Here is a 24,453-nt window from a genome sequence, read left to right as displayed (position 1 = left end):
CTTATGATACCTATGTTCCTTTTGCATTAACATAAATTTATATTATCTTTCATAACCCACTCTCTCTTCCCCTTTGTTGTGATTTTTGCACTATTAATATGCCATTTGCTTCTACTGTTTTCTTACTTGTATGTTGTAGCTACCATGTAATTTGAGACCCTCATTATTTGTCATTAACCCACCCATATTTTATTTGTTTTCTATCTTGTTTCTGGGTTACTTTTCTTCTTTTCCTCTTCTTTCAGGATGGCCATCAGGAAGGGAACCGGAAGACGTTTACATAGGAAGACAGACAAGTCCATCTACACAATCTTTGGAGAAAAGCACCAGTTGAAACCACCCGTCCACTTGCACATATTAGCATGTACCGAGGACAGTGCAATCTTTAAGTATGGGGAGGTCGATACCGACTTTCGTGGGTTAGTTAATTTCTTCTCAACACCAATGTTTTATTTTCCTTATTAGTTGTTGCATTTGCATGTTTGATTGCATGTTTGTTTGATTTTGTGCATTTAGCTACTACTTGGTTGAAGTAATATTTTCTTTTTCAAGACCCTTTTTATAGTGTTTCACTAATTTAAATTGAAATTTTTTTGTGTTAAACTTGTTGAGGACTGTAATTTGGAACATGAATTTTAGCTAAGAACACACAACCTGTGAGATTTGAGCTTAATTACATGGTTACATTATTTAACCATAATATTTTATTCTTATGTATTTTCTTCTTTATAATTGTGATTTATATTTTGTTCCACTCTATATGTCCAATGTTTAGTATATTTACATGCTTGCATATGATTGAGGCCATCATTTGATTAGCTCACTTATCCCAAATAGCCTACCATTCCATTTACCTTTGTTAGCCACTTTGAGCCTTTTAATCCCCATTTGTTCTATATTTTACCACATCACTAGCCTTAAGTGGAAAAACAATTAAACACCCCAATTGAATCTTTGGTTAGCTTAAGATAGAGATTTTGTGTCAACTAAGTGTGGAGAACTGTGGGAACTTGGGTTAATGGGAATGTATTGTGTTTGTACTTTATTTGAATATTGAGAATTTGGGTGCATACTCATGTGAGACCAGAAAAATTAAAAACCCATGTGCATTGATATATTATGTTTGCTTTTATGATTCAAAAAAAATAAAAAATATATATTATTACAATATAAATAAATAAATAAATAAGGGGACAAAATTACCTCGATGTCAAGTTTAATAAAAGATCAATGCATATGGGGTGAAATTAAGGAAAATTTGGTATATGAGTATGTGAAATATACAAAAGTGGGAATTTTGGGTAATTAGGCATGATTTTAGAGTTACATAGACTGTGTGTGTGTTAGGTGAAAGCTTAGGTTAATCAAAGATTCATATTTTAGCTCACTTGGCCATACATATATCCTCTCCCTTACCTTAGCCCTATTACAACCTCGGAAAGACCTCATGATGTTTGCATTGGTATACTAAATTTTTGTTGATTGGTTAGATGAAGAACAAAGTTTAGAAAGTATGACTAGAGAAGAGTAGAGTGATCAACCCTAGACACTTGAGCGATTAGAGTGCATATACACTACCAGTGGGGGTTCAATGCTTGATTCTATATTCCCTACTTTCATGAGCTATCTTCTTACAAGTTTACTTGTCTCTTATTGTGTGATTTGAATTAGTGGAATCTGATTTATGTTTGTCTTGGAGAATTTGTTTACTTTTAACCAAGTAGGTAGAAGTATTTTTGCATGAAGTTGCATTCATGTAGATAGGTTGCATTTCGTACGTTTTACCATTCCTCTTCTCTCCTTTAGTTCTCTTGAGATTAGCATGAGGACATGCTAATGTTTAAGTGTGAGGAGATTGATAAACCACTATTTTATGGTTTATCTTGTGCTAATTTGAGTGGTTTTTATCAAGCCTTTACACACTTATTCATACAATTAGCATGTTTTACATTTTCCTTCCTAATTTTGTGCTATGATTGAAAACATGCTTCTTTGGCCTTAAAATTGCTAATTATTAATCCTCTCTTATTACCATTCAATGCCTTGATATGTGTGTTAAGTAATTTCAGGGTTTATAGGGCAGGAATGGATTAGAGGATGGAAAGGAAGCATGCAAAGGTGGAAGGAATACAAGAAATTGAAGGAATTGCTAAACTGTCCACCCTGACCTCTTCGTACTTAACTAACCATAACTTGAGCTACATAGGTCCAAATGAGGCGGTTCCAGTTGCGTTGGAAAGCTAACATCCGGGGTTTCGAAATGATGTATAATTCACCATAGTGGCAATACATCTAAATGACGTGCACGCGTGCATCACACGCACGCGTCGTTCTGCAGAAAATCCAGCATAGCAGAATTCGCCCCCAGTGATTTCTGGACTGTTTTTGACCCAGGTCTCGGCTCAGAAAACACAGATTAGAGGCTACAAAGTGGGGGAATCAAAGAGACATTCATAAAACTTATCATAATTCACAATTTTAGGTTATTAGATGTAGTTTCTAGAGAGAGAGGCTCTCTTCTCTCTCTAGGTTTTAGGATTTAGGATTTCTCTTAGGTTAGGTTTACTTCTTCTCAATTCCAGGTTCAATGTTCCTTTAATTTAGTTTCTCTTCCACTTTTATTTTTTCTAGTGCTTTGGTTCATCTATTTCTCTTGTTAATTACTTATTTTCCCAATTTGGTTTATGAACTCTGATAAACCATTATTTTATGATTTATATTGTGTTTAATTGAGTGGTTTTATCAAGTCTTTACCTACTTATTCATACGAATTGCATGATTTTACAATTCCTTCCTAGTTGAGTTCTATGGTTGAAAACTTGCTTCCTAGAGATCTTTTAATTATGTATTTTAATTCTCCTTTATACCATTCGATACCGTGATCCGTGTGTTAAGTGTTTCGGGCTTCATAGGGCAGGAATGGCTTAGAGAACGGAGAGAAAGCTTGAAAAAATGGAAGGAACACAAGAAACTAAGGAGATGACCAGCGAACACTGACGCAAGCGCATGGCTCACGCGTGCGCGCGAAATGAAGAAATCGCAGCGACGCGAACGCGTGCCTGACGTAAACGCATGGATTGGAGTCTGCACGAATGACGCGAACGCGTGACAAGAAAAATCGCTGAATGACGCGAACGCGTGGACGACGCGTATGCGTGACCTGTGCGATCTGCAAAAATAATAGAATACGCTGGGGGCAATTTCGGGCCGCGTTTTATCCCAGTTTTTGGCCCAGAAACACAGATTAAAGCAAGGGAACGTGAAGAGACTCAACACGCTTCGACACACACCCATAGGCATCCACACACATTGAGATATTGATATTAGGATTACTTTTAGTTTTAGATCTGAATCTAGATTTGCTTTACATTGATAGTTTATGCTTTTGCCTTGGATTTTGGATGTTGAAGAATCATCATCTCTGTCAAAGTTATTACTTTAGTTTGTTTTCTTATTCCTTTACTCTTTTTAGTTGATCATTGACCCTATTCAGATAAGTATGTTGCATTTTAGATTTTTTTAATACATAGAGATACTTTTACTTTGAATTAATTTTAAATCTCTATTTTATTTTATTTTATTTAATTATGTCTTCTTATATTTTTATGAGTATTAAAACCATGTCAATGGAGTAGATTTTCCACTTGACATGGGGGTTGATTAAGAGGAGAGACTTGAGTTGGAATGCTCAAGTGCTTAGTTAAATTGGACATTGTTGGCTAATTCTGTATCTACTAACGCTAGACCTTCCCAAGAGAAAGGACTAAGATTTGTGGATAAGAGTCAGTTCAATCACTTGACTTTCCTTTACTCAGTAAGGGTTAACTAAGTGAAAACAACAACCTCTTTACACTACACTTGAGAAGACTCCAACAAGGATAGAACTTCTAATTAATCGATTCCCTAGTCAAGGCTTTTTATATTAATAATAATTTTTAGTTTTATTGCTTTAATTTACAATTATTTTAATTACTCATTATCCAACTCAAACTTTTTGGAAAATTTCTGATTAATAAATTAGCACTCTTTCCTGCAACTCGTTGGGAGACGACCTGGGACTCATACTCCCAGTATTTTTAATTCTAATTTTTGTGACAACCCTTTTTAAGTTGGTGAGGCAGATTTTAGTTGGTTAAGGGCTATACTTGCAACACATTTCTCTTATTAAGATTCTCTTAATTGGTCTAACTTCTGCCACGCATCAATTTTTGGCGCTGTTGCCAGGGAGTTGCAATAGTGTGCTAGATTATTAATTAGTGCACATATTTTTATTTATTTGCATATTTTATTTTTTATTTTGTTACCATGAGCTATATGTCTTTCTCATTGAATGACGCGTTCATTGCCTGATCCGAGCTTAGCCACTTTTGATCCTGAAATTGAAAGAACTCTTTCACGTATTAGGCGAGCTCGACGTCGGTTAGCCTCTGAGGGTGGTGAATTGATTGTCATCGATTCACTAGTCTCATCTGAGGGCAAATTTAAACCGCCATCTGAGAGCGAGACAAGCTCTTTTACTACTGATTCAGTTAATTCTAGTGCAGATAACATGGCAGCACCTAGGAGGATTACTCTCCAGGAAGCTGGAGCCCCAGATTTTACACTGCAGCCGTATCAAATGCATCACCCAACTCTACTTACAGATTTTGAACTAAAGACTGCACTAATCAACTTGATGCCCAAGTTTCATGGCTTACCTGCTCAAGAGCCTATTAAGCACCTTAGGGATTTTCAGACAACCTGTTCTACTGTTAGGCGCAATGGTGCAGATGAAACTTCTATTCTGTTAACTGCCTTCCCGTTTTCTCTTGAAGGAAAAGTAAGGGAGTGGTACTACTCTCAACCTGAAGCGACTGTTACCAACTGGGATATGCTCAGGAGAGAATTTTTGGAAAAATACTTTCCGTTTGAAGTCACAGATAGACTGAGAAAAGAGATCTCATGCATTGTTCAAGGTGACTCGGAGACTCTCTATGAGTACTGGAAGCATTTTAAGAACCTTCTAGAAGCATGCCCCCATCACATAATTGATAGACTAGTGTTGATCAGCTACTTCACTCAAGGCATAAACCCCCAGGATAAGACTACACTGGATGGTGCTAGTAATGGTTCTATGAAAAAGTACAGGACCGCAGATGAAGCATGGCAACTGATCAGCGACTTAACTGAGTCCACTAGGAATCACAGGCCGAGGCGCAGCCACTCAAAAGCTGTTGCAGAGATCCCCTCTAGCATTGAAACTACTGCTCTTACCCAGAGTATATGTGAAATGACCAACCTACTGAAACAGATGTAGTTAAATCAACAACAAGCACATAAAGCTCAGCCTCCCCCACCACAACAAAGCCAACAGTTAGTTCCACAAAGAGTATACAGGATCTGTGCTGATTATAGTCATTATACTGATGAATGTCTGCAGCTCCAATAGGAAGACAACGCTGTGGCAGCCACTCATAACTTCTATGACCGCCCAAATCAAGGATATAATCAATAAGGTGGCAACTACAACCAAGGTGGAAACTATAACCAAGGATGGCAAGACAACTCCAACCAAGGTTGGAGGGACAACTATAACAAAGGAGGCAGAGATAACAATAGAAACCAGAGGTGGAATAATAATAATAGACAGAAGAATCAGAATCAACCTTACAGAGCACCTCACCTGAGACAATCTCAAGGATCCTAGCATAACCAACAACAAGTTCCCCAGATCACCTATCCTAATTTCTCATCAAATGACAAGATGCTTCATTCTCTTGCACAAGGACAACAAGATATGCAGACACAGCTAAACTCTACTTTAAATGGTCTGAATGCCACTTTACAAGCTCTTGCCTCCAGGATAGATTCACTACCTAATCCCATTAACTAACCTTTAAGCTCCAGTGGAATTCCTTCTCAACCCCTACCTAATCCCAAAGGCGGCATCAATGCCATCACTTTGAGGTCCGAAACCACACTGCAAGAGAGGGACCATGAGGAGCCAAGCCCACCAGAACACGCCCCAACTGAGAATGTAGTGGAAGTGGAAGATGCTGAAGAGGAAGAGGACGTACAAGACATAGTTGAAGAATAAGCAGTTCAACCACAGAATGAAGCACCAAAGGATGCAGAAGCTGTACAGAATGCCATTCCTATCCCATTTCCACACCTTGCAAAGAAATCCAGGAAGCAGATTGAACTTGATCCCAAAATGGTAGAAATATTAAAAAAGGTTGAGGTCACTGTTCCCATTTTTTATGTTATTCAGCAGGTACCTAAATACACAAAGTTTCTAAAAGATTTGTGTATACATAAAGATAAAATTAATGAATTAGAAACTATTCCTTTAGGTAGTTCTATATCTGCTTTAATGGGGGATATACCTGAAAAATGTAGTGATCCAGGTCCATGTATGGTTAACTGTACCATAGGAGGTGTAATATTTTTTGACTGCATGTGTGGTTTAGGAGCGTGTGTTAGTATAATTCCATTGTCTATATATGATACTTTGAAGCTCCCTCCCTTAAAAAGGTCGGCAGCTCGTTTTGTGTTAGCAAATAAAAGCATTATTACAGTAGTTGGAATTGCTGAGGATGTATTAGTGAGCATTAAGGGGCTCACATTTCCTATTGACTTCTATATCTTGGAAATGCCCCCTAATGACTCAGGACGACCATCATCAATGCTGCTTGGAAGACCATTCCTGAAGACTTCGAAGTTCAAGCTGGATGCATTCTCAGGAACCTACTCCTTTAAGATAGATGGCAGAACAGTGAGTTTTAATTTAAATGAAGCTATGAAGCACCCTCTGAAAGATCATTCCATCTTCTAGTGTGATATTATTGATGAAACTGTAGCTGAAGTTCACCAAGAAGAACTAGAAGAGAAGCACATGGAGCAAGGTCCAAGTGTGGGGACACCTTCTGAACACAATGAGGACACTTTGCCATTATCACTAGCCCCGAATGATCCAGAGCCTAGCTACGAGCAGAAATTAGAATTAAAGTCCCTTCCTCCACACCTCAAGTATGCTTACCTTGAGGATAATCAGAAATTTCCAGTTATCATTGCAAGGGAACTCACCCCTCAACAAGAAGAGCAAATGCTCAGTGTGCTGAGAAAACATAAGAAAGCAATTGGATGGAGCTTGGTGGATATAGTAGGCATCAGTCTTCAAGTTTGTGAGCACAGAATATATTTAGAAGAAGAAGCAAAGCCTATCCGTCAGCCTCAAAGAAGATTAAATCCCACCATCTTAGAAGTTGTCAAGAAGGAAGTGACCAGGCTACTTGAAGCAGATATCATTTACCCCATCTCAGACAGTGAATGGGTCAGTCCAGTACAAGTGGTGCCCAAGAAGTCTGGTTTCACAACAATTAAGAATGAGCACGAAGAGCTCCTGACAACTAGAGTGCAGAATTCATGGAGAGTTTGCATTGACTATAGGCGTCTCAACTAAGCCACTCGCAAGGATCATTACCCCTTGCCATTCATTGATCAAATGCTTGATCGCCTGTCAGGTAAATCCCATTATTATTTTTTAGATGGTTATACAGGATATTTTCAAATTCATATAGCTCCTGAAGATCAGGAGAAGACCACTTTTACATGTCCCTTTGGAACATATGCTTATAAAAGAATGCCTTTTGGCTTGTGTAATGCACCAGCTACTTTCCAAAGGTGTATGATGAGTATCTTTTCAGATCTTATTGAGAACTGTATGGAAGTTTTTATGGATGATTTTAGCATACATGGTGATTCATTTAGCCTTTGCTTGGACAGTTTATCTAGAGTATTAGACAGGTGTGTTAGTACAAACCTTGTGTTAAATTTTGAGAAATATCACTTTATGGTAAAACAAGGAATTGTACTAGGACATGTTGTGTCTAACACTGGTATTTCTATAGATCCAGCAAAGGTAGATGTCATTTCTAGTTTACCTTATCCCTCCTCCGTGAGGGAAGTCCGTTTGTTCCTTGGCCATGCAAGTTTTTACAGGAGATTCATTAAGGACTTCAGTAAGGTAGCATTGCCTTTATCCAGACTGCCGCAGAAAGATATTGAGTTCGAGTTCAGTGAGGATTGCATGCAAGCGTTTGATAAGATAAAGATCGCCCTGACTCAAGCCCCAATTGTGAGAGGACCAGACTGGAGCCAGCCATTTGAAATTATGTGTGATGCTTCCAACCATGCAGTAGGAGCGGCGCTGGCTCAGCGCAAAGGTAAGGATCCTTTTGTAATTGCTTATGCGTCTAAGACTTTAGTGCTGCTCAATCTAATTACACTACTACTGAAAAAGAGCTTCTTGCTATTATTTTTGCTCTGGATAAATTTTGAGCCTATTTACTTGGTACTAAGGTAGTAGTGTACTCAGACCATACAGCTCTAAAATATTTATTAGCTAAAAAGGAGTCCAAACCAAGGCTAATACGTTAGATACTGCTGCTGCAAGAATTTGATTTAGAAATTAAGGATAGAAGTGGTAACCAAAATCTAGTGGCGGACCACTTGAGTCGCCTTGAGCACATACATTAAGGATGACTCCACTCCTATAAATGATACTTTCCCATTTGACAGCTTACATGCAGTATCTGAAGTAATTCCTTGGTATGCACCTGTAGCTAATTATCTAGTTAGCCACACTTTTCCTCCAAATTTCACTAAGCATCAAAGAGACAAGTTGAAAAGCGAGTCCAAATATTATATATGGGATGATCCATATTTATGGATATGTGGTGCTGACCAGGTAATTAGACGGTGTGTGCCTCAATCAGAATTCCAGTCCATTTTAGAGGCCTGCCACTCATCTGAGAGTGGAGGACATTTTGGCCCTCAAAGAACATCTAGAAAAATTCTAGACTGTGGATTCTGGTGACCTACTCTTTTTAAAGACGCTGCTGAATTTTGTAAATCTTGTTCCCCTTGCCAAAGGTTTGGTAATATATCTAAGAAGGATGAGATGCCTCAACAGATTATGCTTTTCTATGAAATTTTTTATGTTTGGGGCATTGATTTCATGGGTCCATTTCCAAATCCTAATGGTTACTTTTATATACTGTTAGCTATAGATTATGTTTCTAAATGGGTGGAAGCAATTCCTACCCGTACTTATGATGCTAACAATGTTGTTTCCTTTGTTAGAAGCCATATTATTTGCCGTTTTGGATCACCACGAGCAATCGTGAGCGATCAAGGCACTCACTTTTGTAACAGGAGACTAACACGATTATTGAAGAGGCATGGAATAATTCACAAAGTAGCAACAGCTTACCATCCCTAGACCAATGAGCAAGCAGAAGTCTCTAACAGAGAGATAAAGCGTATTCTGGAGAAGATAGTAAAACCTCATAGAAAGGACTGGAGTGCCAGGCTACAAGATGCACTCTGGGCATATAGAACAGCATACAAGACACCCATTGGGATGAGCCCCTTTTGCTTAGTATAAGGAAAGGCCTACCACCTTCCAGTAGTGGTGGAACACAAGGCTTTCTGGGCTGTAAGGGAGTGCAACGTGAATCTTGAAAAAGATGGTGCTGAAAGAAAGCTGCAACTAGCAGAACTGGAAAACCTTCGCCTAGAAGCATATGACAACTCCAGGAGATACAAAGAAAAGATGAAGGTTGTCTATGATAAGCACGTAAAAGGGAGAGAATTCAGATCAGGAGAGTTAGTTCTTCTTTATAACTCTAGACTGAGGCTTATGCCAGGCAAACTGAGATCAAGATGGGAAGGTCCATACAGAGTAGAAAAAGCAGAGCCATACGGAGTTTTTCACCTGCGTCATCCTTCTAGCTCCAAATTCTTAAAGGTCAATGGACATCGCCTCAAGCTTTATCATGGTGAAAAGATGAAGAATAACAAAGAACTAGAGGTTTTCCTCATGGAAGACCCACCAACAGAAGCAGTATGAGCCTAACGAGCGTCCAACTTAAGGACGTAAAAGCAAAGTGCTAGGTGGGAGACAACCCACCATGGTATGATCGTTCAGTTTCAGTCTTAGTTTTATTTTACTTTATTCTATTTTCATTTATGATGATGACTCTTCTCATAACCTCTGCATATAGCTGCATATAGTTTACATTTGCAATTGCATTCTGCATAAAAAAAAAACGCATACGACGCATAAGCGTCGCTGACGCGTCCGCGTCATAGCTGCGTTGGGAAGAAAATAAAATTGAACAGAAAGTCACACGAAAGCGTGGCTGGAGGCGTGCCTTAGGCACAACCACGCCCACGCGACCGCGTCAATGACGCGTCCACGTCATTTTGAAAAAGAGCCTCCCACGCGTCCGCGTCACCCACGCGTCCGCGTGCCCCTGAAAATCGACGTAAAAGAGGTGTATGGCAGAAAGTTATGATGGAGTTGGGCTGGAATGATGCTAGAAGCACAAGCCCTATCACGCGACCGCGTTCCCCATGCATCCGCGTTGTTTTGCAAATATGGCCATCCACGCGATCGCGTCACCCACGCGAACGCGTCACCCTAAATTTTGGCAAAATAAGTTTGAAACAGAGAGTTGCGCGATCGCACGGCTGCACTCGTGCCACTAGCACAAATCAAGTCACGCGATCGCGTGACCCACGCGTCCGCGTGACCCACGCGTCCGCGTCACTTGGAAACATCGCACACCACCCGACCGCGTGACTCATGTGTCCGCGTCACATGCGGCGCACAGCTTATCCAAATCAGCCAAATATCATATCTTTTCTTCCCCAAATCCTAATTTTTCTTTTCCCTTCTTATTTCTTTCTTCTTCCATCTTCCTTCTCTATTCTTTCTCACTTTTTACTTTCTATTTTTCACATCATCATCAATGTTATTTTCTTTCCTTCTCCCTTTTTTACTTTTCAATTATTATTATTACTTTTATTTATGTTTTCTTCTTCTTTTAATTTTCACTTTAATTATCTATATTTTTTTTCTTTTCTTTTCTTTTTATTCCTTTAATTGGTATTAGAAATCTAATTAGGTGATTATTTTCTTTTATATTTTGCTTATGGATTATTAAAGAATTATTTGACAATTAACATTACTTCTTAAAGGGTTGCTTGCATGCTCAATTTACTACTTTCAATAACATCTTTACCATGCATGCTATGTGTTTGTGAAAAAGCCTGTATGGCATTGCACACTAAATTTTTCTATTCTACTACTCTAATGCTTGTTTTTTATAAAATCATTTTTATATTTTATTAATTAAATATAATTGTCAATACAAACAGATTGTTAGTTTGAAAGGATTGGTAATCTAACTTGGACATTGAATGCTTGATCTATACTACTCATGCCTTTGCCGGCATGCCAATAAACATCTTGCATCTAATTGTCATCACATGCACTTGCTATATTACCTTTGATGAACTTTTCACATGTAGTCTAGACCATGTGTTAACGACATCCTTCTTTACTGTGCATTGATTATCACCAATAATATTCGCTCCCTTGCTCGAACCCTTAGCTTTACATATTACTTTCTCTTTTTCCTTTTTTAGGATGGACACCAAGAAAGGCAAGGAGAAAGCTACTCCCAAACCACCAGCAAGGAGAGGAACAAATAGAACATTAATGGCAGAGCCATCTTCAACAGCGGTGAAACCCTCAACAAAACAAACCAAGAGGATCATCAAGGTCGATGAAAAAGAGAAAGCCTTTCCAGCAAAGGACACTGCGCGGTTCCCTAACTGCTACTGTGAGCAGATGTTTCCCATCCTGGCAGAGTGGAATTATAACAATGAGTACCTTCTTATCCTCCCGGCCTACATTGCTGAATATGTTGAGCTCCGCATTGAGCGAAGACAATAGAAATTCCTACGGAGACAGCCACGGCAGGTTAATCTTTCCTGGGTAGTTAAATTCTACCCCAATTTTCACATGCCTACTATGCAGTCTGTCTATGTCTGTCAGAAGCAAGTCCCTATAACAGAAGAAGCCATCCAACGAGCTTTAGATCTTCCCCCTGCTCCAGAAGGATTGGACGCTTTCCAAGAAGCCTCACTCAAGCGCCAGACATACCAATTTGACTGGGACACTGTTATCAGAGTTATCGCACAACCTGGCAGCATATGGATCTACGGATACCATCGTTCCGAACCTAAGGGCATATTGGCTTCAGCACTCACCTTGGAAGCACGAGTATGGGAACAGATCATGTCCCATTACGTCTTTTCGAGCACTCACGAGTCCTCCTTCACTGCAGACATGGCTGTTTTACTCTGGTGTATCTTTACAGACCAGCACCTCAATTTACCAAGACACATTCGGCATGCAATCGGACACGTACAGATTGTGGGCAACTTACCTTTCCCTGCCTTGGTTTCAGATCTAGTCTCAACAGCCGGAGTCTCCCACAGAGCTGGGGACACCAAGGCCATGATTCCACGAGATTATCAATACGTCCCTAACGGGAAGTATATCAGACCTCCAACAGCCACTATCAACCAGAGCATAGAACCAGCAGAAGATATCCCTTCTTCTTCCACATCACAAGCACCTTCAACAAACCAACTGCTCCAACAGATACTTGAGAGGCTAGACCGGGTTCACCGGAAAGGAAAGCAAAGAGAGCGCTATAACAAGCGTAGATTTACATACCTCAAGGAGCTACTCGTTGGTAACCACCCAACTAAAGAAGACCCAAACACCCTGGACTCCACTTCATTTACCACCACAGGGAGCCATGATGGTCCCGATGGTGGAGACGCTGCTACCAGCCCCCCGTTATTCCTGACTGATGGCACCGAGGACGGTGCAAAGCCTTAAGTGTGGGGAGGTCGGTCAATACCTGACTTCCAAAGGTAATTTCTTTTCCTTAAAACACCAATAAAATAGGATATTTAGTTAATTTTTCTTTTGTTTAGAATAGGATATATTACATAGAAATAGGTTAATTGCATGCATGTTCTACTTGCTTGAAAATAATAAGTTTCTTTTTAAGACCCTAATTTCGATGAATTTCACTAATTTAAATCGAAATTTTTGTGTTAAAATTGTTAGAAGTTGTAATTGGAACATAGTTTAAAAAGCTAAGAACACACAACCTGAAAGACTTGAGCCTAATGATATGGTTACACTATTTAAACCATAAATATTATTCTTGTGTGTTTGCTTCTCTATGATTGTAATCTTTATTTTGTTCCATCCTATATGTCTAATGTTTAATGTGTTCTATGCATGCATATGATTGAGGCCATTAATTATTTTAACTCACTTATCCCAAATAAGCATACCCTTTCAATCACCTTTGTTAGCCACTTTGAGCCCTTTTAAATCCCATTTGTTCTATATTTTACCACATTACTAGCCTTAAGCGGAAAAACAAGTAATACCCCAAATTGAATCTTTGGTTAGCTTAAGATAGAAAGTGTGTATCAATTGAGTGTGGGAAATTGTGGGAACATTGGTTAATAAGGGAATGTGTCATGATAAAATAATGGGAATTTGGGTACCTACTCATGTTAAACTAGAGAAATTGAAAATCTATGTACATTGATAATGTTATGTTTATTTTTATGCTGAAAAAAAAGAGATCCAAAAATAATAGTAATAATTAAGTAATCAAATAAGGGGACAAAATTACCCCAATACTAAGTTAAGTTAATAAAAAGATCAATGCATATGTGATACAAGTTAAAAAGAAAAGTTAATACATGAGTATGTAATGCAAAAGTGAGAATTCTGGGTAGCTAGGCATGATTCTAGAGTTACATAGAGTGTATGTATGTTAGATGAGAGCTTAGGTTAGTCAAAGATTCAATTTATAGCTCACTTAGCCATATGTATACCCCTACCCTTACCTTAGCCCCATTACAACCTTAAAAAGATCTCATGATGTTTGCATTAGTACATTAAATATTGTTGATTAGTTAGGTGAAGAACAAGATTTAGAAAGCATGATTAGAGAAGGAAAGAGTGATTACCCTATACACTAGAGTGACTAGAGTGCACATACACCATCAGTGAGGGTTCAACGCTTAATTCTATGTTCCCTGCTTTCATGAGCTGTCTTCTTACAATTTTACTTGTTTTTACTATATAATTTGAATTAGTGGATGTTGATTTATGTATGTCTTGAAGAACTTATTTAATTTTAACCAAGTAGACAAGAATCATATAGTTGCAGTCATATATATAGGTTGCATTGCAATGCATTACATGAGTTTTACATTTTCCTACTCATTTATTTTATCTCCTTAAGCTAAGCATGAGGACATGCTAATGTTTAAGTATGGGGAGGGTGATAAACCATTATTTTATGATTTATATTGTGTTTAACTGAGTGGTTTTATCAAGTCTTTACCTACTTATTCATACGAGTTGCATGATTTTACAATTCCTTCCTAGTTGAGTTCTATGGTTGAAAACTTGCTTCCTAGAGATCTTTTAATTATTTATTTTAATTCTCCTTTATACCATTCGATACCGTGATCCGTGTGTTAAGTGTTTTAGGCTTCATAGGGCAGGAATGGCTTAGAGAACAGAGAGGAAGCTTGAAAAAATAGAAGGAATACAAGAAACTAAGGAGATGACCAGTGAACATTGAGGCGAGCACATGGCTCACGCGAGCGCGCGAAATGAAGAAATCGCAGCGATGCGAACGCGTGCCTGACACAAACGCATGGATTGGAGTCTGCATGAATGACGCGAGCGCGTGGACGATGCGAACGCGTGACAAGGAAAATCACTGAATGACGTGAACGTGTGAATGACGCGTACGCATGACCTGCGCGATCTGCAAAAATAACAGAATACGCTGGGGGTGATTTCGGGCCGCGTTTTAACCCAGTTTTTGGCACAGAAACACAGATTAAAGCAAGGGAACGTGAAGAGACTCAACACGCTTCGACACACACCCATAGGCATCCACACACATTGAGATATTGATATTAGGATTACTTTTAGTTTTAGATTTGAATCTAGATTCGTTTTACATTGATAGTTTATGCTTTTGCCTTGGATTTTGGATGTTGAAGAATCATCACCTCTGTCGAAGTTATTACTTTAGTTTGTTTCCTTATTCCTTTACTCTTTTTAGTTGATCATTGACCCTATTCAGATAAGTATGTTGTATTTTGGATTTTTTTAATACATAGAGTTACTTTTACTTTTAATTAATTTTAAATCTCTATTTTATTTTATTTTATTTAATTATGTCTTCTTATATTTTTATGAGTATTAAAACCATGACAATGGAGTAGATTTTCCACTTGACATGGGGGTTGATTAAGAGGAGAGACTTGAGTTGGAATGCTCAAGTGCTTAGTTAAATTGGACATTGTTGGCTAATTCTGTATCTACTAATGCTAGACCTTCCCAAGAGAAAGGACTAAGATTTGTGGATAAGAGTCAGTTCAATCACTTGACTTTCCTTTACTCAGTAAGGGTTAACTAAGTGAAAACAACAACCTCTTTACACTACACTTGAGAAGACTCCAACAAGGATAGAACTTCTAATTAATCGATTCCCTAGTCAAGGATTTTTATATTAATAATAATTCTTAGTTTTATTGCTTTAATTTACAATTATTTTAATTACTCATTATCCAACTCAAACCTTCTGAAAAATTTCTGATTAATAAATTAGCACTCTTTCCTGCAACTCGTTGGGAGACGACCTGGGACTCATACTTCCAGTATTTTTAATTCTAATTTTTGTGACAACCCTTTTTAAATTGGTGAGGTAGATTTTAGCTGGTTAAGGGCTATACTTGCAACGCATTTCTCTTATTAAGATTCTCTTAATTGGTCTAACTTCTGTCATGCATCAAACTCCATGTTAGAATCGATTTTCTTATTTAATGCAATTTGAGGTATTTCAAATTTATGATTTTAATTTAGCTTTTTACATTCTTGGCTTTGGTTGAGTAATTGGTGACACTTGAGTTATCAAACTCCCTTGTTGATTGATAATTGGAATTTGCTGGTTGATTTGGATCCCTTTAAAGCTAATCTTTCCTTAGGAGTTGACTAAGACTTGAGGAATCAAATTGATTAGTCCACTTGACTTTTCTTTATTTAGTAAGGGTTAACTAAGTGGGAGTAATGAACAATTCTCATCATAATTGATAAGGATAACTAGGATAGGATTTCCAGTTCTCATACCTTGCTAAGAGCTTTATTAGTTATTACTTTAATTCTTGCAATTTACTTTTCCTGTTCATTATTCAAAAACCCCAAAAAGATAATCTTCCATAACTAATAATAAATACACCTCCCTGCAATTTCTTGAGAGATGACCCGAGGTTTGATTACTTCGGTTATCAATTTTATTAGGGGTTTGTTACTTGTGACAACCAAATTTTTGTACGAAAGGAGTCTTTGTTGGTTTAGAAACTATACTTACAACGAGACTTTATCTGAAAATTCTATACCGTCAAAAATCCGTTCTTTAAAATGGCGCCGTTGCTGGAGAATTGCAAACGTGTGCCTTATTATTGGTTATTGTAAATATTTGCTTTTGCTTGTTTATTTGTTTTTGTTTTTAATTTTTTATTAGCTACTATGAATTCTCACCCCTGTCGCTATGAGTTTGGTTCCAATGTTGTTGCATGAAATGGGCGCTATAATGAGAACAAGCATCAAGGTTGGAATAATCAAAAATGGGAGGAGCCACGAGGATTTGATCAACCCTTTCGGCAACAACCCCCTCTAATGCGCTATAACCAACAACCATTATATGATGCATACCAAGATAATAGTTATGGTGGACCTTCTCGTGACAACCAACCTCCACCAAATTACTATGGTCAAGAGCCATTCCAGGGTGCATACCAAGATGATGAATATGGTGGACCCCCTTGTGATTACCAACAAGTCCCACCATATGCCTATGAACCCCCTCTTCAACATAACTTTGAACCACCACACTCACAAGTCCCTTTTCACCATTCACCTCCATATGACCCTAACCCTTATCCCGCATATCAACCACCCTATGAGCCTTATGAGTCGTACATAAATCCACCCCAATTCCAACCCAATTACTCCCAAGAACCACCACCTCCATATATACCATATCCATATCCATCAACCCAAGAGCTATATGATCCTAATCATGTTATTCAAGCTGGACAAGAGTCAAGAGATCGTCTCAAGGAAGAAATGGATCAACTTCAAGCAACCATCCGTCAAAAGTTTGGCCCAAGAGAATGGAGATATGCTTTAGAGCCACAAGATGAGCAAGCCAATTTCATGGGATATTTCCCACCATCACAATATGATTCAAGTCATTATCCTAATGATGGCTAGGAATATCACCAAGAAATGATAGATGATGAAGCAATTCACATGAGATATGATCCAGAACCACAAGATGATTTATGTCATTACCCTTATGGTGTCTGGACATGTCAACAAGTGTGTGAACAATCAGTTGAAATGGGACACTTCTCAGAGACACAATATGATCTAGATTTTGATGAGTCTAACAACTATTCATATTGTGGCTGGGAAAGTCAAAATCAAAGAGATCTTAGTGATCCATATTTTGTTCATTGATGAACAAAATTTTGTGTGGTCTAGAATTTCACTAATGAATTCTCGTTGTAAAGTATAGTTTCTAAACCAAACAATAGTCCCTTCATACAAAAATTTATTGGTTGGTTGTAACATATAACTAACCCCAGTAAAAATTAACCGAAGCATTTGGACTCCGGGTCGTCTCCCGAGGATAACAATGTAATGCTTAGTTATTGGCTATGAAGTGGTAAAAAAAGGGGGTTTTTTTTTTGGTTCATGAGATAACAAGAGAGTGAATTTAGCAAGTAAGTAAAGGAAGTAAGATAAAGAACTCTTGGCTAAGATTTGGGTAATTGAGATCACCATCCTTGTCAACAAACCGAATATTGATAATCATGAGAGGCCAACCTATTAAGTCTACTTCCCAAAAGCTTTAAGTACGTAACGTTTACTCCTAAGCTTGAAGTACGTCAAATAGATTTGATCACATCAACCCTTAAGTCCTAACCTACCTACTAATTAACTTAGTAGTGGGTTAGCATCAATGGGTATCAAATTGATCACCATGGGTTCTCAAATCACCAAATCAATCATATCCAATGACTCAAGATTACCCAATTCCCTTGGCTTAGGCCAAGAGTTGACAAAACTACTCAAAAATTAAAGAGAGCATTTCATCAAACACATAGAGTGTAATAAAAGTAAGCATCATAAATTGCAAGAATAATAAAATCTAACAACTATTAAGTGCAAGAAAAATAAGATCACAACTCATTTCATCAATAAAAAGAACATCAACACTAAATTACATTAAAAACAAACCAAATCCAACATGAGTTCATCATCACAAAAGAGAGCAAAACGAGAAATTAACATCACAATTAAGAAAACCAAGATGTAGGAATGAGAAATTATAAAAGAAACAAGATGAGATTAAGTAATTGAACTTGAATTTAAGATAATCTAACCTAATCCTTACCTAGTTCTAGAGAGAAGAGGGAGCTTCTCTCTCTAGAAAACTAACTAAAGGCTCATGTTGGCTAAACTAATTGCTCCCCCTTGCTTGGACTTCAATTCTGCATGAAATACACTCAGAAACAAGTTGGACTTGGGCCTGGATAGCTCAGAAATCGCCCCCAGCATTTTGCCTTCAAGTGGGCCATGTAAGAGTATTGGCGCGTGCGCGCCATGTGCGCGTGCGCGTCGATTGACAATTTCTCCATCCGCGCGGAAGTGGCAGGTACACGTGCGCGTCCATGGGCGAGATCACTTTTGCGTGTGCGCGCCTTGTGCGTGTGCGCGTCCTTTGATGCACTCCCAATCTTTGTTTCTTCATGCATTCTCCCCTTTGTATGCTTTTCTACTCACTTCTTCCATCCAATACTTGCCTTATGAACCTGAAATTACTCAACAAACACATCAAGGCATTGAATGGAATTAAAGTGAATCAAAATTACCAATTTAGGGCCTAAAAAGCATGTTTTTTACACTTAAGCGAAAATCAAGGGAGAATCATAAAACCATGCTATTTCATTGAATAAATGTGGAAAAAGGTGATAAAATCCCCCAAAATAAGCCCAAGATAAATCACGAAATCGGGGTTTATCATTCATCAAGAGACATCATCACTGGAGTGTGCTTTCAATAAATTCATGTAAGATTGTCTCCCAATTCCACCAAATGATCCATACTGTGATGAATTCAACAATTCTTCAAGTTTGCTTGAGAAGATCAAAATCAGAGAGCACCCAATGTGTCATACTCCATCAATCAAGAGCCATCATCACTTGAGCAAACCTTCAATTCATTTATGATAAATTGTCCAACCTCACCTCCCAGTTCTCCACTTGAAAATTTTTCATCACTTGATTTTGCCTCAACACAAAGCCTCCCTTAAGATCCATATAACTCATCTCATCAACCGCAAAATTTATTCCACTCCACAGAAAACTCATCTCAATAGTCACAAAACTCATTTCATAACTCACAAGATTCATTCCATACCACTCAAAACAACCTCACCACATCACATCCATATCCACAAAATTTCCCTCAATCTTCATCTTTTGAGCTAGTATCTGAGGATCCCCTTCAAAAGTCCAGGGAATTGTTGGAAAAGAAAGAACAATCCTGGAGAGAACAAGAAATCCTCCTCCAAAGGATGGATGAGCACTTGGAGAAAATAAGGAAACACTCAGAATTGCTAAGCGAGGAAGATGAAGACCAATTGGTGGATGTGAAGGAGAAAATGGAAGAACAAGAAGAAGAGGCACCTGTGTCAAGCAAAATTTCAATGAAAAATGAGGTGATGGAGGTATTTGAACCTGAACTTGCATATCCACAGAAGACATTTGAGATGACAAGAGAACATGAAAACTCACAACCCTCACAAATTTTCCTGAACCAAAATGTCTCAACACTTGAATCCATGATTGAAAGATATGAAGAGGAGATGAAAAAATCTTAGGAAGATAAAAAAACCTCCTCCATGAAAGTGCCATTAAGTCAAATGTTGAGTGCAAAAGAGGAAGTGGGAGAGCAAGAAAGTGAGTAAGTCAATCAAGAGAATTCATACTCAAGCGAGGCAGAAAGCTGCATAGAAGAAGGGCTCATCAAACCACCAATTCAAAAGACTTTTGATGAAGATAAAGCTCCAACCAACACACAACCACCATGTCTTGATATCCAAGAAGTGAAGGCAACTAACAAGAGCACTGAGAAGAGGATTGTGACTAAGAGACCAGTGACAATATTCAAGAAAAGGTCAAATGCAAACAATCCTACCCCTGATCCAGCAAGCAAGCTCAAACAAGAAATTTACAAAAGGAAGCTTGCTGAGGAGAGACCAAAACAGGGGACAATAGCTGAATCTTCTCCCCCCTTGAGGTCATTCCTCTAAACAAACTGGAAGAAGAGGAAAAAAGTGAAGAACAACATGTAAAGCTAATGACACTAAAAGAGCGTTTGTTGGTGGCGAATCTTATATCGTTTTGAAGCCCCAGATGTTAGCTTTCCAACGCAACTAGAACCGCATCATTTGAACCTCTGTAGCTCAAGTTATGACCGATTAAGTGCGAAGAGGTCGGCTTGACAGCTTTTGCGATTCCTTCATTTCTTCATGAGTTCTCCATTTTTACATGCTTTTCCTTCATTCCCTTGATCCAATCCTTGCCTCATAAACCTGAAATCACTTATCAAACATATCAAGGCATCTAATGGAATCAAAGGTAAATCAAGATTAAACAATTAAGGGCCTAAAAAGTATGTTTTCACACTTAAGCACAAATTAGGAGACAATCATGAAACCATACTATTTCATTGAATAAATGTGGGTAAAAGGTCATAAAATCCCCTAAATTAAGCACAAGATAAACCCTACAAATGGGGTTTATCAACCTCCCCACACTTAAACCAAGCATGTCCTCATGCTTAAACCAAGAAAGAACAAAGGGTATCAATATTTATTCAATGTAAACTAATCTAAATGCAAACTAAACTATATGCAACTATCTACATGAATGCAATGGCTTGGTGGTGCGCAGAAATCGTGACGGTTACATTCCTTGGTAACGTCGCTAAAAACTCAATACGCACATTCGTGATCTTAGTTCTTTGTCACAACTTCGCACAACTAACCAGCAAGTGCACTGGGTCGTCCAAGTAATAAACCTTATGTGAGTAAGGGTCGATCCCACGGAGATTGTCGGCTTGAAGCAAACTATGGTCACCTTGTAAATCTCAGTCAGGTGGATTCAATTGATTATAGAGATTTAATAATTAAAAGATAAATAAAATATAAAATAAAGATAGTGATACTTATGTAATTCATTGGTGAGAATTTTAGATAAGCGTATAGAGATGCGTTTGTTCCTCCTGAACCTCTGCTTTTCTATTATCTTCATCCAATCATTCATACTCCTTTCTATGGCAAGCTGTATGTTAGGCATCACTGTTGTCAATGGCTACTTCCTGTCCTCTCAGTGAAAATGGTCCAATGCACTGTCACTGCATGGCTAATCATCTGTCGGTTCTCGATCATACTGGAATAGGATCCATTGATCCTTTTGCGTCTGTCACTATGCCCAGCACTCGCGAGTTTGAAGCTCATCGTAGCCATCCCTTCCCAGATCCTACTCGGAATACCACAGACAAGGTTTAGACTTTCCGGATCTCAAGAATGGCCGTCCATGGATTCTAACTTATACTACGAAGATTCTGATTAAGGAATCCCAGAGATACTCATTCAATCTAAGGTAGAACGGAAGTGGTTGTCAGGCACGCATTCATAGGTTGGGAATGATGATGACTGTCACGATCATGACATTCATATTGAAGTGTGAATGAATATCTTAGAATCAGAATAAGCTTGAATTGAATAGAAAAATGATAGTACTTTGTATTAATTCATGAGGAATAGCAGAGCTCCACACCTTAATCTATGGTGTGTAGAAACTCTACCGTTGAAAATACATAAGTGATAATGGAGTTCATTGGTCTCGGCCCCAGAGGAGAACCGGAGTAACCAAGACTTTGAATACAATAATAAAAAGTCCTATTTATACTAAACTAGTTACTAGGGTTTACAGAAATGAGTAAATGATGCAGAAATCCACTTTAGGGGCCCACTTGGTGTGTGCTTGGGCTGAGCATTGAGCTTTACACATGTAGAGGCTTCTCTTGGAGTTGAACGCCAGTTTGTAACCTGTTTCTGGCATTTAACTCCACTTTGCAACCTGTTTCTGGCGTTTAACTCCAGAATGCAACATGGAACTGGCGTTGAATGCCAGTTTGCGTCATCTAAACTCGGGCAAAGTATGAACTATTATATATTTCTGGAAAGCCCTGAATGTCTACTTTCCAATGCAATTAAGAGCGTGCCATTTGGAGTTCTGTAGCTCCAGAAAATCCCCTTTGAGTGCAAGGAGGTCAGAATCCAACAGCATCTGTAGTCCTTCTTCAACCTCTGAATCTGATTTTTGCTCAAGTCCCTCAATTTTAGCCAGAAAATACCTGAAATCACAAAAAAACACACAAACTCATAGTAAAGTCTAGAAATGTGATTTTTTATTAAAAACTAATAAAAATATACTAAAAACTAACTAAATCATACTAAAAACTATATAAAAACAATGCCAAAAAGCGTATAAATTATCCGCTCATCACATCACCAAACTTAAATTGTTGCTTGTCCCCAAGCAACTGAAAATCAAATAGGAGAAAAATAAGAGAATATACTAGAAATTCCAAAATATCAATGAAACTTAGTTCCAATCAGATGAGCGGGACTTGTAGCTTTTTGCCTCTTGAATAGTTTTGGCATCTCACTTTATCCATTGAAGTTCAGAATGATTGGCATCTATAGGAACTCAGAGTTCAGATAGTGTTATTGATTCTCCTAGTTTAGTATGTTAATTCTTGAACACAGCTACTTTATGAGTCTTGGTCGTGGCCCTAAGCACTTTGTTTTCCAGTATTACCACCGGATACATAAATGCCACACACACATAACTGGTGAACCTTTTCAGATTGTGACTTAGCTTTGCTAAAGTCCCCAATTAGAGGTGTCCAGGGTTCTTAAGCACACTCTTTTTTTGCTTTGGACCTTGACTTTAACCGCTCAGTCTCAAGTTTTCACTTGACACCTTCACGCCACAAGCACATGGTTAGGGACAGCTTGGTTTAGCCGCTTAGGCCAGGATTTTATTCCTTTAGGCCCTCCTATCCACTGATGCTCAAAGCCTTGGATCCTTTTTATTTACCCTTGCCTTTTGGTTTTAAGGGCTATTGGCTTTTTGCTCTTGCCTTTTGGTTTAAATAGCTTTTGGCTTTTTCTGCTTGCTTTTTCTTTTTCTTTCTTTTTTTTCGCTATTTTTTTTTCTGCAAGCTTTTGTATTCACTGCTTTTTCTTGCTTCAAGAATCATTTTTATGATTTTTCAGATTATCAAATAACATTTCTCCTTTTTACTTATTCTTCAAGAGCCAACATATTTAACATTTATAAACATCAAATTCAAAAGAAATATGCACTGTTCAAGCATTCATTCAGAAAACAAAAAGTATTGTCACCAAATCAAAATAATTAAACTAGTTTTAAGGATGAAATCAAAACCCTGTACTTCTTGTTCTTTTGTTTTTAAAACAGTTTTCATTTAAGAGAGGTGATGGATTCATAGGACATTCATAGCTTTAAGACATAGACACTTAAACATAAATGATCATATAGTAAAGACACAAACATAATTAAACATGAAGCATGGAAACCAAAAACAGAAAATAAATAGACAAGGAGATTAAGGAATGAGTCCACCTTAGTGAGGGTGGCGTCTTCCTCTTCTTGAAGAACCAATGGTGCTTTTGAGCTCCTCTATGTCTCTTCCTTGTCTTTGTTGCTCCTCCCTCATAGCTCTTTGATCTTCTCTAATTTCATGGAGGATGATGGAATGCTCTTGGTGCTCCATCCTTAGTTGTCCCATGTTAGAGCTTAATTCTCCTAGGGAAGTGTTGATTTGCTCCCAATAGTTTTGTGGAGGAAAATGCATCCCCTGAGGAATCTCAGGGATTTCATGGTGGGGAGTTTCCTCATACTCTTGTTGAGGTCCATGATCTCTTGTTTTTTCTATCCTTTTCTTAGTGATGGTCTTGTCCTCTTCAATGAGGATGTCTCTCTCTATGTCAATTCCAGCTGAATTGCAGAGGTGGCATATGAGGTGAGGAAAGGCTAACCTTGCCCAAGTGGAGGACTTGTCAGCCACCTTGTAAAGTTCTTGAGGTATAATCTCATGAACTTTCACCTCCTCTCCAATCATGATACTATGGATCATGATGGCCCGGTCTATAGTAACTTCAGACCGGTTACTAGTAGGAATAATTGAGCGTTGAATAAACTCTAGCCATCCCCTAGCCACTGGTTTGAGGTCATGCCTTCTTAATTGAACCGGCTTGCCTCTTGAGTCAATTTTCCATTGAGCTCCTTCCTCACATATGTCTATAAGGACTTGGTCCAATCTTTGATCAA

This window comes from Arachis ipaensis, chromosome B8, assembly GCF_059453495.1.
Source record: "Arachis ipaensis isolate K30076 ecotype BB chromosome B8, ASM5945349v1, whole genome shotgun sequence".
Classification (NCBI taxonomy): domain Eukaryota; kingdom Viridiplantae; phylum Streptophyta; class Magnoliopsida; order Fabales; family Fabaceae; genus Arachis; species Arachis ipaensis.
Note: the sequence above shows the minus strand (reverse complement) of the source record.